The sequence below is a fragment of the Hyposmocoma kahamanoa genome, unplaced genomic scaffold (genome assembly GCF_003589595.1).
Source record: "Hyposmocoma kahamanoa isolate Upper Pololo Valley unplaced genomic scaffold, ASM358959v1 232, whole genome shotgun sequence".
NCBI classification, from domain to species: Eukaryota; Metazoa; Arthropoda; class Insecta; order Lepidoptera; family Cosmopterigidae; genus Hyposmocoma; species Hyposmocoma kahamanoa.
Window position 1 is genome coordinate 3,989,967 of NW_020653750.1, and position 12,844 is coordinate 4,002,810.

General features: G+C 39.0%; 1 pseudogene; it reads right to left on the reverse strand.

Moving 5' to 3' along the window:
- Positions 1–1,722: 1,722 nt before the first annotated feature.
- LOC113228621 lies at positions 1,723–4,799 on the reverse strand (annotated as a pseudogene).
- Positions 4,800–12,844: the final 8,045 nt, after the last annotated feature.

Consider the following 12,844-nt stretch of genomic DNA (forward strand, 5'->3'; position numbering starts at 1 on the left):
TACAGACAAGTTGCGCTGATCCGCCGGACGGAAGGGCCCCCGAACCCCCCCGGGAATGGCTGCCGGGACCCCACCTCCCGGTCACCAACCGGCACGACGAACCACACCGAGATTATGCGCGGCATGGTGAGGCAGCCTCACGAGCTGGTTAAGCACGCTTGGGCCCCTGTACTGTACCGCGGGCGGCCAGCGGAACAACCGTTTCTACGGGTCTCCCTGGCCGGCGGGTCAATGCAGTTGTCCTGGCACTGGTTCGGAGTATTTATAAATGCAATATAATAAATTCAAAATCTCATATGACATTCTCAGATATTCCCATATGACATAAAACATTCCCAAATGGAATATTGATATAGACCATACCTTGATTACAGTAATCTATACATATAACAAACATAAAAAACAGTTTCAATTTTTGGTTGGTTTGGTTACAACAGTTGGTGAAATTACTGGCACATGGGACTTGACAACTTATGTCTCAGGGTGACGGGCGCAGTGGTAGTGTCCTTCAGATCTTTGCAATTTAAAGCTCTGAGCGTGTAGATTACCATCAGGCGCACAACTTGTTCATACCGTCACTTGATGTTTTATAAAAAAATATAAAAATTTTTTAACGATTGATTTATCGATGATTATGGTACAATATTAAAGAAATCGCCATTTATAGTGTACAATTTTGGTTTAGATACGTTTATTCCGTAGATAGGGCAGCTCATTTATTTTTTTCCATCCTCTAAGATCGAAACTGCAAATACACCGCACTAGCATTTGGCATTCAAACTTTTATTCAATTGCATATCAACTATAATTTTGCAAGTATATACTCGTATAATAGAAGTTTGCAATTAATTTGCAGTCGGGATGCAGCTCGTATGGACTAAGAATTTGGGTAGTTAAGTCATTTGATTAAATTATGCTCGTGACACATGACTTGCTGAAATTGGGTTATTTTATAGTGTAGTCATAGCCGTCGAGATAGCGAACGAATAATAAAAACATGTAACATAAGAAAACTTTATGATAAAACATACGACCCATAGTGCAAAAGATGAAATATATTAACTAATTATAACTTTTTTAAACAAAAACCGACCTCAAAAGTTCGTGGAGTTGATCTATTTGCCAAGTTTTATTGAAATCGAAACTCATGGGAAAATACGCTCTATTTATTTACGTTTTTACGTTTTAAATTAAATGAGCGTCCCGGCCACGCGGGCGAGTCTGGCTTGAATTTGGTCTACGCGACGATCAGCGCGGCGGCAACGCGGACTCGCTCGGCGACCGCGTGCGGGCTGGCGGCGGCGGAGCGCTTGTATTATTCAGAGGAATTTAAATGTTGTTGTCTAGTGAATAGAATTCAGATTTGCCATTAATGCACATGAAGGCGTGGTAACTGAGCGGCCGCGCTAAAACTTTCGCCTGTGTAACTGGGCGCTTAGAGGTGGGATATTTTCTTCAAATTTAAATGGGACCAATACTGAGGTACCCTCTTTCCAATAAAAAAAATCGTCAAAATCGATTATTCGTACTGGTGCCGTGTAATCGAGTAATCGTGTAACGTATACACAAAAAATACAGTCAAACTGAGAACCTCCTCCTTTTTTGAAGTCGGTTAAAAAACAAAAATAGAATCCTTTCATTTGCTACTACTTTTTCGCCTCGTGAGGCTGGTTAACGAAAACTAACACTTCTTATGTTGAATTTACACAGCAGACATTAGACTCAGTAATATGTTTCTTTTTCTACAAATTCCGACAAATTGTTTCTTATAATATAACGTCGCAACTCATCTCCTCCTATCATCAACACCATAAAAGGTACAGCCAAAAAGAAATCATACCAATACAAGGGTTCTGTACTAAAAATATTATTACACCAAGGCACGTATGTTACCAACAAAGCTGCTATCAAATCCACAAAAATGCTCGCATTTAGAACATGATTCTTCATACCTTTTTTTAACAACGAAATTCGCCTAGTCTTACAAATAATGACATCAGATATTTGTGTCCAACAAGTAGATACAAAATACGCAGTTTGCGCTTTCCGTGCAAGTTTTTGTCTTTCAGCATAAGACCATGCACGATCATAAGAATTATAAACAACACCGCGTGTGTTCTCCCAGCTGCTGCGAGTAAACAACAAACTACGTGGAAAAAATCCCTCTCCGGCGAAAGTTACGTAATAAGCGTACATTCCAGCACAGAATTGAATCAGGCCTATTTGGAAGTAAGCCATAAAAATCAATACTCGATTGACTAGGTGATCACTGGATTTGCGCGGGGGGATTTTCATGATATCTTGCTCCGAAGTCTCATAAGCTAAGCTCATTGCAGGCAACAAATCCGTACCCACATTTATTACTAGAATCAACATCAAGCTCAATGGTAAAGGTATTCCTAGACAGGCATACAAAACAAAGGGTAACATTTCAGGTGTGTTGGAAGTTAAGGTATACGCAATAGTTTTCTTTAAGTTATCAAAAATCCTCCTACCCTCTTCCACGCCTAAAACGATAGACGCAAAATTGTCATCAAGAAGGATCATGTCTGCAGCTTGCTTTGACACTTCTGTACCATTGATACCCATAGCTATCCCAATGTCTGCTTTCTTCAGAGCCGGAGAATCGTTTACTCCATCTCCAGTAACTGCAACAACGTAGTGTAACGCTTGATAATTTTCAACAATGAAAAGCTTCTGCTGAGGGCTGGTCCGAGCGAACGTAAGTTCAGCATACTTGATAATCGCATGTTTTAAGTCGCAAGCTGACATCTTACGTAACTCGTCACCCGTAATCACTGCAGCATGGAATTGATTTTTCATATGTGTTGGCACATCCATTACTTCAATATGATGCTCAAAAGCGTAGTCATAAGCGGTGGGCATTGTAATAGTACCAATCTTGCGAGATATAGCTAAAGCAGTAACCGGATGGTCACCGGTCACCATAGTAACTTTGATTCCTGCCTGCCTGCACAAAGCTATCGCAGACTTCACTTCTCTCCTTGGTGGATCTATCATCGAGATGGCGCCAAGAAACGTCAAATCTTCCAATGGGAAATTTCGCGTTTGTGTGTCGAATTTGTATCCAAGAGGATATTCATTTATCGGTAAATGCACATCACCATAACCTATAACTCGTTCACCCATATTTGCTAATTTAATAAAATTTTCTTTCAACTCTTTTTTGACGTGTGCATTGGTTGGCATTGGACCGGTCTCTGTCATTACATAAATACAAAACTCTAGAATAATCTCAGGGGCACCTTTCATAACCAAATAATAACTCTGAGTACTTTGCAATTGATGAATTGTAACTTGGTATTTATAAGCTGAACTGAACGGAATTTCAGCTACTTTTGGATTCTCTGCTCTGACTTTTGTCGCGGAGCGATTCTTTTCCATGTACCTCAGTATTGCTGATTCTGATGCATCACCGATTATCTTTCTTTTTTCAACCGGCAATTTCATTGTATCATGCGTGAAAGTTGCTTTGAGATTTAGAGATGCAGCAAAACATAAACGTATATAAGGTGATAACGATATTGCACTATGGTCCGATTTGTCATATATTTTGTAGTTGCAAAATAAGTGAGAAACCGACATTCTGTTTTCCGTCAACGTACCGGTTTTGTCAGAGCATATGGCTGACGTTGAACCCAACGTTTCTACTGCCTGCAACGTCTTAGCCATACAATTCTTTGTCTTAAGCTGCTTAGCAGATAGAGTCATACAAACGGTCAATGTCACGATTAACCCTTCAGGAACATTGGCTAGAATGATACCTAGCATATATTGCAGTGCCATTATCCAGTTACGGTGGATAAAAAATACCATTAGGAAGAAGATAAATCCGAATGCGAAAGCTACACCGCAAATAAGCTTAACAAAGTATGTTATTTCTTTGCTAATAGGCGTTTCCTCTTTCTTAAGTCCTGTGACTAGACCCGCAATTTTACCTATTTGCGTCATCTCGCCAGTGTCCACGACCAATCCACGTGCAGTGCCTTCTATAACAGGACAAGAAAAATATGCCATATTTTTTGATTCCAAAGGATTTTCATTCGTACACTCCACTGTATGCGTAATGGGAATCGATTCGCCCGTTAGCGAAGCCATATCAGTCTTAAAATTACTGCAAGAAAGAATTCTAACATCAGCCGGTACGACTTCTCCTCCAGTCATCTCGACGATATCTCCTACTACAAGTGCATTGTTAGGTATAATTTTTTGTATCCCCTCCCTTATAACTATAGCATCAGGTGGAACTAGTTTTTCAAAACCACTCATTACTGCCATGTTCTTAGCTTCCTGGTAAAATCCAAAGAGTCCAGTACCAATTACTGTAATGGTAATCACACAGCCTAAATACAAATATTCATTTGAGGAATGTCCCTCGTGTTCATCATCAATTGACTTTCTCAAAGAAAAAAAGTAAGCTATGAAATTTAAAATGGCTCCACACCATAGCACGCACTGGAACCATCCAAAAAGATTATGCCGGAACACTTTCCAATAGCTGGTACCTTTAAGTTCTTTTAGCTGATTGGGTCCGTTGCGTTCCAAGAGCTCCATGGCGTGAGACTCGGTAAGGCCATCTTTGAGATTGGTACGGAAAACTGCTTCCAGTTGTTTATGTGTAAGGAAATGTACGCCTGTCTGAGTTTCCTCTTTAAGGAAGCTGAGTTCCTCGCTGAGAGCATTTGCGGAATGTGTAACATGTATATTAGAGTGACGTACGACCGTACCGCTTCCTGGAATGGCGCCGCTAGAACGTCTGTGGTCCTTGGTCGGCATTCCGTGGCCTCGCTTCTTCACTGACCTTATAGTCTAAAAACTACTTCCTTCTTCTTTTTGCGTATTAGCGGTGCCCGTTTTAAAATTTTTTCAACGTCAAGTTAACTTAATCGACGACATTACTTCACTTCAAAGACGAATCCATTCAGCACTAAAAAGTATAAATTCTTCTTCTTTTTTTATTATTATTAATGGCTTTGCCCTTGCATTTAGCCCTGATATAGCCAATGAAAGGGTTGGGAAGGCAGAATTACAGATTATGGAAGAGGTACGAAATTTGGCTGTTTCACCACCACGATATGCAATTATTTTTTGTGAAATTACTCCATTAGTTTGTTATATTTATTAAACAAAGATCGAACACTTATAAAAAATTCACTTGATATCATGGCGGTGAAACATCCAGACATTGAATAAAACTTAATTATACAAAAAATAAAACTTTCAATTCTAGAAGTTTATTAGGAAATCATAATGTATATTTTTAATAACATTAATACATCCTGCAATAGTTAATTTTTTGAATGCGTCAATTGATCAATGGTTATATAACAGACACAAACTACGGAAAATTATTAATTATTAATATTTCATGAGACTCAATATACAGAATGGCTTCAATGATTGCAATAGCCTCTCCAGAGAATACCGAGTTCAGATAAGGGGATTTAAAACTAAGTAAGACATTGAACTTAGGGAACCAAACGGCGGCTCCTAAGTTGCCATGTTCGTGTAATTTTGAAGCGTCGGTAAAAACAGTGGTCCAGTCATGCCATTCTCTTTCCACTATATCATTGAACACCTGGTTTGCTCCTGGGGTAGTTTCGTGATTCCAAAACTAAGATGGACTGTTGGGCAGAACGTTAAACTTTTATAGTCGGTTTCAAACAGCGGGTTCTTATGATTTTAAGAAATATGAAAAGGGAGACTGAAAATTTTATTAAAACTATTAACAAGTATGGGAGGTTTCTTATGGGTTCAATAATTAGAAGAGGGGATAATGTTCGATAATGATTGCAATATGGGGATCAAAGGGTGAGAGGAGAATTGAACGATTTTGAAATCTGTTGGCAAGGAATTGTCTGCGAAGATGTAAAGAAGGCTCCTCCAGGCATTCGACTTGGAGAGCATTTGTTGGTAGGATTTCATGGCTCCTGTGATTATTCTCAGACATCTTGCTTGAATTCCGTCCATCTTAGCTACAGCTAACCTGTTACAGGGTATACAGAAGGAAGCTGCCATAATCAAAATTACTTCTGATGATGGCATTGTACAGGAGCTTTTGACTATATGGGTGTGATCCCCAGCGAACACTAGAGAGCGCACGGAGAACATTTGCACTTTTTTCGGCTTTTTGACAAATATAATTTATATGATGAATGCCAGATAATTTTGAATCCAAGATAAAAAAGACAGAATTGAGCCGGCTTTCAGTATCTGAGAAAGAATTTGAGCATGCGTACAGAGCGATATCATCTGCATATTGCAGGATTTTACAGAAGCAATTGACAGAGGTGTCGAGGTTGAACGTGTACAAACTATAAAGGAGAGGACCGAGGACGGAACCTTAAAGCAAGCCATTCCAGACCATTCGGGAGGGGGTTGTGAAACTATTAACACGGACTACGATAGAGCGGCCCATGAACATGTTACTGATGATATTGATCATCCTCTCGAGTATACTCATATTGAACATCTTCTGCCTGAGTAGTGGAAGATTCACATTATCATAAGCGGATATTACATGCGTTCCAGACGGTTTTTTATTACATGATTAAAACAGATGATAGGGCGATACGACTACATTCATTTGAGTTAAAAGGATCTTTCCCAGATTTCCAGATTGGCACTATAATTTGGGTTTTCCATGAGTTAGGGTCTATACCGGATTCAAACATTTTGTTAATAATGTTCAGGAAGAAAATTTTGGTGGAAACCCAACAAGCACACAAGCTGCTTATATTACCTCTGTACAGCCTAAAAGTTGTATATTAACTGTTTAAGGGATGTACTATAGTATTTAAGTTCTTCAGTAGCGTATTCAAAAGTAATTAAACAGGCGCAAGTCGTACAATAGTCGTACAACGGCAAACGTAATCCTAAGAGAGATAAAAAGGCTAGTCATAGAGCTATGACTAGTCATAGAGTATGGGCAATTGACATATATAATAATTGATATATATAACACCTTGAATAATAAATAAATAAATAAATAACGCACACACTCAACATAGCCCCGCACTAGGGAAACCCTGTGTCGCGGGTGCCATGGACACACACATAGACAACCACAAATTACACCCAAACTCACGAGAGAAATAACTGTAAGCCATACAAACATTTCTCCCGGCCCGGGAATCGAACCTGGGACCTCTGCGTGCCAGTCCGGCATGGTAACCGTTCGGCCACTGAGGCAGTTAAGTTGAGGACTTGTAGAGGGATTTTGAAGTTAGAAGTATTTGAATGGAGTTATTAGTTTTCTTTAAAACGCTTTAGGTTGTATATCGTATATTTCGAAAGCTCTTATAGCACTTTGAGGTGATGTAGAGGGTTTGAGTCTCCTAAAGTAACCAAATACCACAAATGTAAGAGCGGTTAAATCGGTAGAACGGTGTTAGTAAACTCTGAAGGCTATTGTAACAGAGACGCCATTACAATTTTTAATAAAACCAGTTTTTTTAGGTTATTTATATATTTTTTTATAAATTAAATATGCATAAAAAACGAATCCACTTCATTCTTTCTCACCCATGACCTTAAAGAAACTTCCAACAAAGCTAAAATATCTCATTTAAACTAAATTCAAACTTCACGCACTGTAATTAAATGTAGGGGAAAGGTGTATGAGATGATCCTTGGAGTTAAAAGGTGATCCTTTTCAATTGTAGCAAAACTAGTAACGTCATCTAGATATTTTCTTCATTAAAATGTAGGCCTCAATGTAGGTCTCATCAGTCAATTCGTAATAGCGATGTGAGTGACGAGTTCATTTTTGTGGAAAAGAACAAAAATTGTGTGAGTTTGATCTAAGGTAAAGTTGCTTAAAAGGTTAGGCAACTTCCATTCTAAGCAATCAATTGCTAAGATTTGTGTGTTGGTGGCTTTGTATAATGCTCTATTTACTTTTTTATTGGCGTGGTAACAGTAGACAGCATACATGTTATTTTGCCGAACAAAAAATAAAAATAAATTGTGGCAAGATGATTATGGTTTTGGTGTACGAGATGATCCGTGGAGATCATCTTGTACTGTATAGATTGTTAACGGACTATTTTTAATGTGTATGTTTTTCTGAGTACTAAAACCTCTTAATTAAATAGATTGCAATACGAATAAAATAGTAGAAGACTGGATTTCGTTTACATGATCGATCTCGATTAATAACAAATATAAATGCTTTTTCTTGTTTTAGACCAGGCCGCGTAATTGTAAAAGAAAAAGCGTACGTGGTGGGTGGTCGGAAGACTATGATCTAAAGAACTAGAGGCGTAAAAAGTAGGACGCCATATAGATCAGCAAGTAAATAGTTAGAAGTAGGTACGCGTTATGTCATTAAAAATACGAGCTAAAGGTAAAAATAAAGGGTCTGTCAGTGCAATGAAATAGTTAGGTGAAAAAAAAACTGTTTTCATCAGATGTGTTAAACAGGAAATCGAGCTCGTAAAAAGTACATTAAAGATATGGAGACGAGGATGGATAGCAACTTGCCATAAAAAACAATATCGCCCACCTTTAAGTACCTGCGATATACATTAATTAGGATTATTTGTTCTCGAAGTTCCGTAACTGTTGTTTCATATACCTAGATTACATATCTAGTATACTACTTTATACTAGTATAGTATAGTACTAGGACTTTGTAAAGTCTAAAAAGTTGTTGTTTTAATTTGTTTCTACCAAAACCTAGAAATTTTCCTAAATAGAGGCAAGGTGATTCCCTGGATCATCTTGCCCATAGCCTTAGGATCATCTTGGACACCCCGGTGTCCAAAACGATCCTTTAGTAGGGTTTTAAAAATATTGAAATATAATAATGAAAGATCACAAAAACAACGCTTTTACATCTGCTTTAAGCCGAATATCTTTAATCTGCCACCATTCTCCCTTAACGGCATCATCTGGTACACCTTACCCATACTTTTTACAGAAAAGACTGCACATGTAGAAGGCGCGTAAAAATTTTAGCTAAAATATATGTATATATTTACAATAAACTGGTACTCGCACTTTTATTTTGTATGTATTAAAAGGAAAACTTATTTTATCAAACTGTTGTAATTTTTTATTTGCAATCGTATCCTCCATCACTTTCCAGTCAGCAAAGTCACGGTCTTTATAAACAATAAATAAATAAAATGTGTTTTGTTTATTTCCCCATAATATCACTGTTGTATATCTAGTACAGCGCCGTAAACTCTAATTGAGAGATACAGTCGCGTCTAAATACGATGCGAGCGCTATAGTCGCGCTACAAGAACTTATTTTAGATACTTGGGCGCACATTAGCGCTCGTATAGCTCCTTTGTATTACTTAGGCACACATTAACCGCTTGTGTAGCACCTTTGTATTACTTAGAACCGCGCGCATCTTCTTTCTCTCTCCTTTGTATCTTCGTACTAACACACATTTAAGGCCATTGCAGAACCCAAAGCGTATAAATTGGTGCCCATTTTGGGGGTACAGCGGTGCTATAGCCGCGTATACATCTACTGTAGAACTTGTTAATGCAGCCTAAGCCGTTATTAAGAACTTCTAACCCGCTATTGGACGGCTTGTTATTAGAGCTTGTGTGCTAGTTGGGAATAGAAGCCCTGGTTATAAACGAGTAGGGGATACCGTCCGCACCCGGTGCAGAATGTCTTAAGCGGTCCAATGCACAACTTAGTTCTTCAAAAGAAAAGGGGTCATTCATACCGTCAGAAGTTGGCAAAGAGGGATTAATAGCGGTAGATGGTTCTGAAAGAACAAAAGGTCGAGGGCGCCAATTTTGTAATGAAATGTGTTGGATCTTTAGACGACATGTTATTATAGTCAGTTTGAGGATAGGATTTTACCCTGTTCCAGACTATGGTCGGGTGGATGCGGGGCTCCAAAAATTGGTGTGAGGCTAGGCGGAGAGTCTCCTACAGAAATTACGATAGGCAAATGGTCGCTTCCAAAAGAGTTAAAAAGAACAAGCCAGGAGATAGAAGGAACTAAATTTGGAGAGGCTAAGGTTAAGTCAGGGGCGCTGGCGTTTTGAAGGGGGGAAGTTCTACGTGTAGGAGTGCCGTCATTAATTATACACAAATTTGTGCTGTCCAGAAGGTCAAGGAAAGAAGGATAGAGAGTCGGAACTGTGAGATCCCCACAGTGTATGACGAATATTAAAATTTCCTAAAACAATAAGGGGGCGTGGAGGGTTGAGAGGATCAAGGATAGTTCTGTGATGAGGTCAAGCTAGGATGGGGTATGTAAACAGAGACAAATTATTTGTTTTGCGCTCTAATAGCTACAGCATGGAGACCTGTGGAGTGCGTAGGAATGGGAAGTTGTGAGCATGTGGTGTTCCTTTTCACTATTAGGACGCATCCAGCCCACCCATCATCCCTGTCATCCCGAGGGCACGCATAGCCAGGAACTCTGAAGAGGTCTCCTGGTTTTAGTCAAGTTTCCGAAATGCCAACAATTACAGGTAGATACTTTTTGATGAGAAAAGTAAGCTCGTGTTTTATTTAAATATTACGGGCGTTCCACTGCAGAATTGACGCCATTGTTGGTAAGAACAGATTGTAATAATTTTGAGATCATAGTTTGTAAAATTTCATGGCCATTGTACGGTAAGATGTCACTGAATTTGGAAAGAACATTTATTAGTAAATTAGTTATATTATCGGACAGGTTGTCATTTGGATTAATAGAATGAGGGATATGATTCTTTGAAGAGTCCTGGAGAGAACACCATAAGGTTGTGTAGATTTTGAGGTAGACGTAATAATGTTAAGTGGCTTTGTTCGTATTTGTGGTGACTTTTCCTAAAGGTTGTCTTGCAATAGGATATGGTAGGTAGTCTGGGACTGTATGCGGGCAGGGGTAGCAGGAGGGGACCTAACTGTTTGGGGGAGTGGAGAGAAGAGGGGGTCAAGGGGCGTTGGGTTGGAGATGTCGTGTCAACCTATGATTTTCGGACAGAGCTGAACCGTCTGGAAGCTTCTATGTACCCGATGTTTTCTTCAGCCATCACTTTTTTTATTAACTTTTGGCGTGAGTGCTCAGGGCACCTTGTGTCAATGGTTTTATGGGAGCCAGAACAGAAAAGGCAAGATACTGCTGCATCTCGTATGGTGCAGGAGGGGCTATCATGGTTCTGAGCGCATCGGGAGCAGCGAGGATGTGGACGGCATCGCTCAAGGAAATATCCAAAACGGCAGCATTTGTGGCATTGGATTATGGGGAGAGCATATACGAGAGACATGTTAAAACAGAATACTTTCTCTGGAAGGTTCTAACCCAAAAATGTATTAACTTTATTGTAAATAACATTAATGTATTAATGTTATTAAATTGTGGTTAATAAACATGTATTAACCACAGTGGCAGACGGTTCCCAAGTAGTTTGCCCCTCAACTATTCGTTTTTTATTCAGCCTTTATAACTTTAACGTCTGGAGGACATTTGATGGAGTGGAACAACTCCTCAAGAGTCCACTCCATGGTGATTTGGCGGACTACACCATTGCGAGGGAGGTGAAAGCGGGGAATCACAGCGGAGAGTTTTTGTGAACTGAGGAATGGGCTCGCAATAAACTTGTTAGCATCCAAGGGTGCATGGAAATAAACTGCTACCTTGTCCCTGCCAATGCTTTTTATTTCTAAAATTTCCGATACTTTGCCGTTGTAGATAGTTTGGACTATTTTCAATGCTCGAATTGAGCTAGTGGTAGCGAAGGAGTCGCTCACTGTGCGAGTAACGTGGACAAGAAAGGGTCCGGAATCATTGTTTGTATATTTCAAATCAAAGTTACTTGCGTAACCCTCTAGGGTATACGTATGTTGTACCGATACAGACGGCGGGAGCCTTATCTTCTTAGCGGCGCTGTCAACGTCCGTGCAGGCAGAGCGTTTGCCCTTTTGGCCGCAGGTATTAATTTCCATAGAACTAATAGACGGAGAGATGAACAGAGAACGGGGCCCCTGTCATGGGGCTCCGCCTCATTCTCAGAATCGGTAAACATAAGGAACACGTTCAACTACGTGATTGGTCGTACATTACTTATTTATGCAATATAAATCCGTTGGTATATTTTATTCTTATTATTGTTGACATTAAATTCACAATGATAAGTAATTGTGTTTGTTAAATTATTATAATGCGTCGAAGAACTAAAATTAAAGAATTTCAATAATCACGCAATCACACAAAATTATAAGTATTGTACTGTATTTTATGACAAAATATGTATAACAAACAATTATAACAAAATAGTGGAGTAATTTCACTTAAAAAGTAATTGAATATCAATTCAATAAAAATTTAAAATACAATATAAATATAATAATATACAGTGGCTTAGTTGGTATAGCATCTGGCACGGAATGCTAGAAGACGTCGGTTCGAATACGGCCGGATTGAAGGATTTTTTGTGAGTGTTCGATCTTTGTATTGATAATTATAACAAAGTAGTGGAGTAATTTCACTTAAAAAGTAATTGAATATCAATTTAATAAAAAATTTAATATTAATATGTTACCAAAGACCACATAAATTTTCTTTCTTCCGTGATTGTTACTTTGTTACGACTTGATCGAATCCGCGGTCCGACGCATTTTTACAAACCCTGAGCTAGATTTCCATGCTTACACACGCCGCCACCGCTTCGGTGACGGCATCTCAAGTCTAGCAACCCTGCTGCGGCGCTATGTCTATATATAGATTCGTTCTGGGCCTTTTGAAGGGAAAAGTGTCGTTTTTATTTTGACTTTCAATTATTTTGTGAAATCCAGTTTAAAGTGGAATAGGATAGTGCTATTGTGCCTTAATCGAAGATTAAAACGCGAAATTATACGA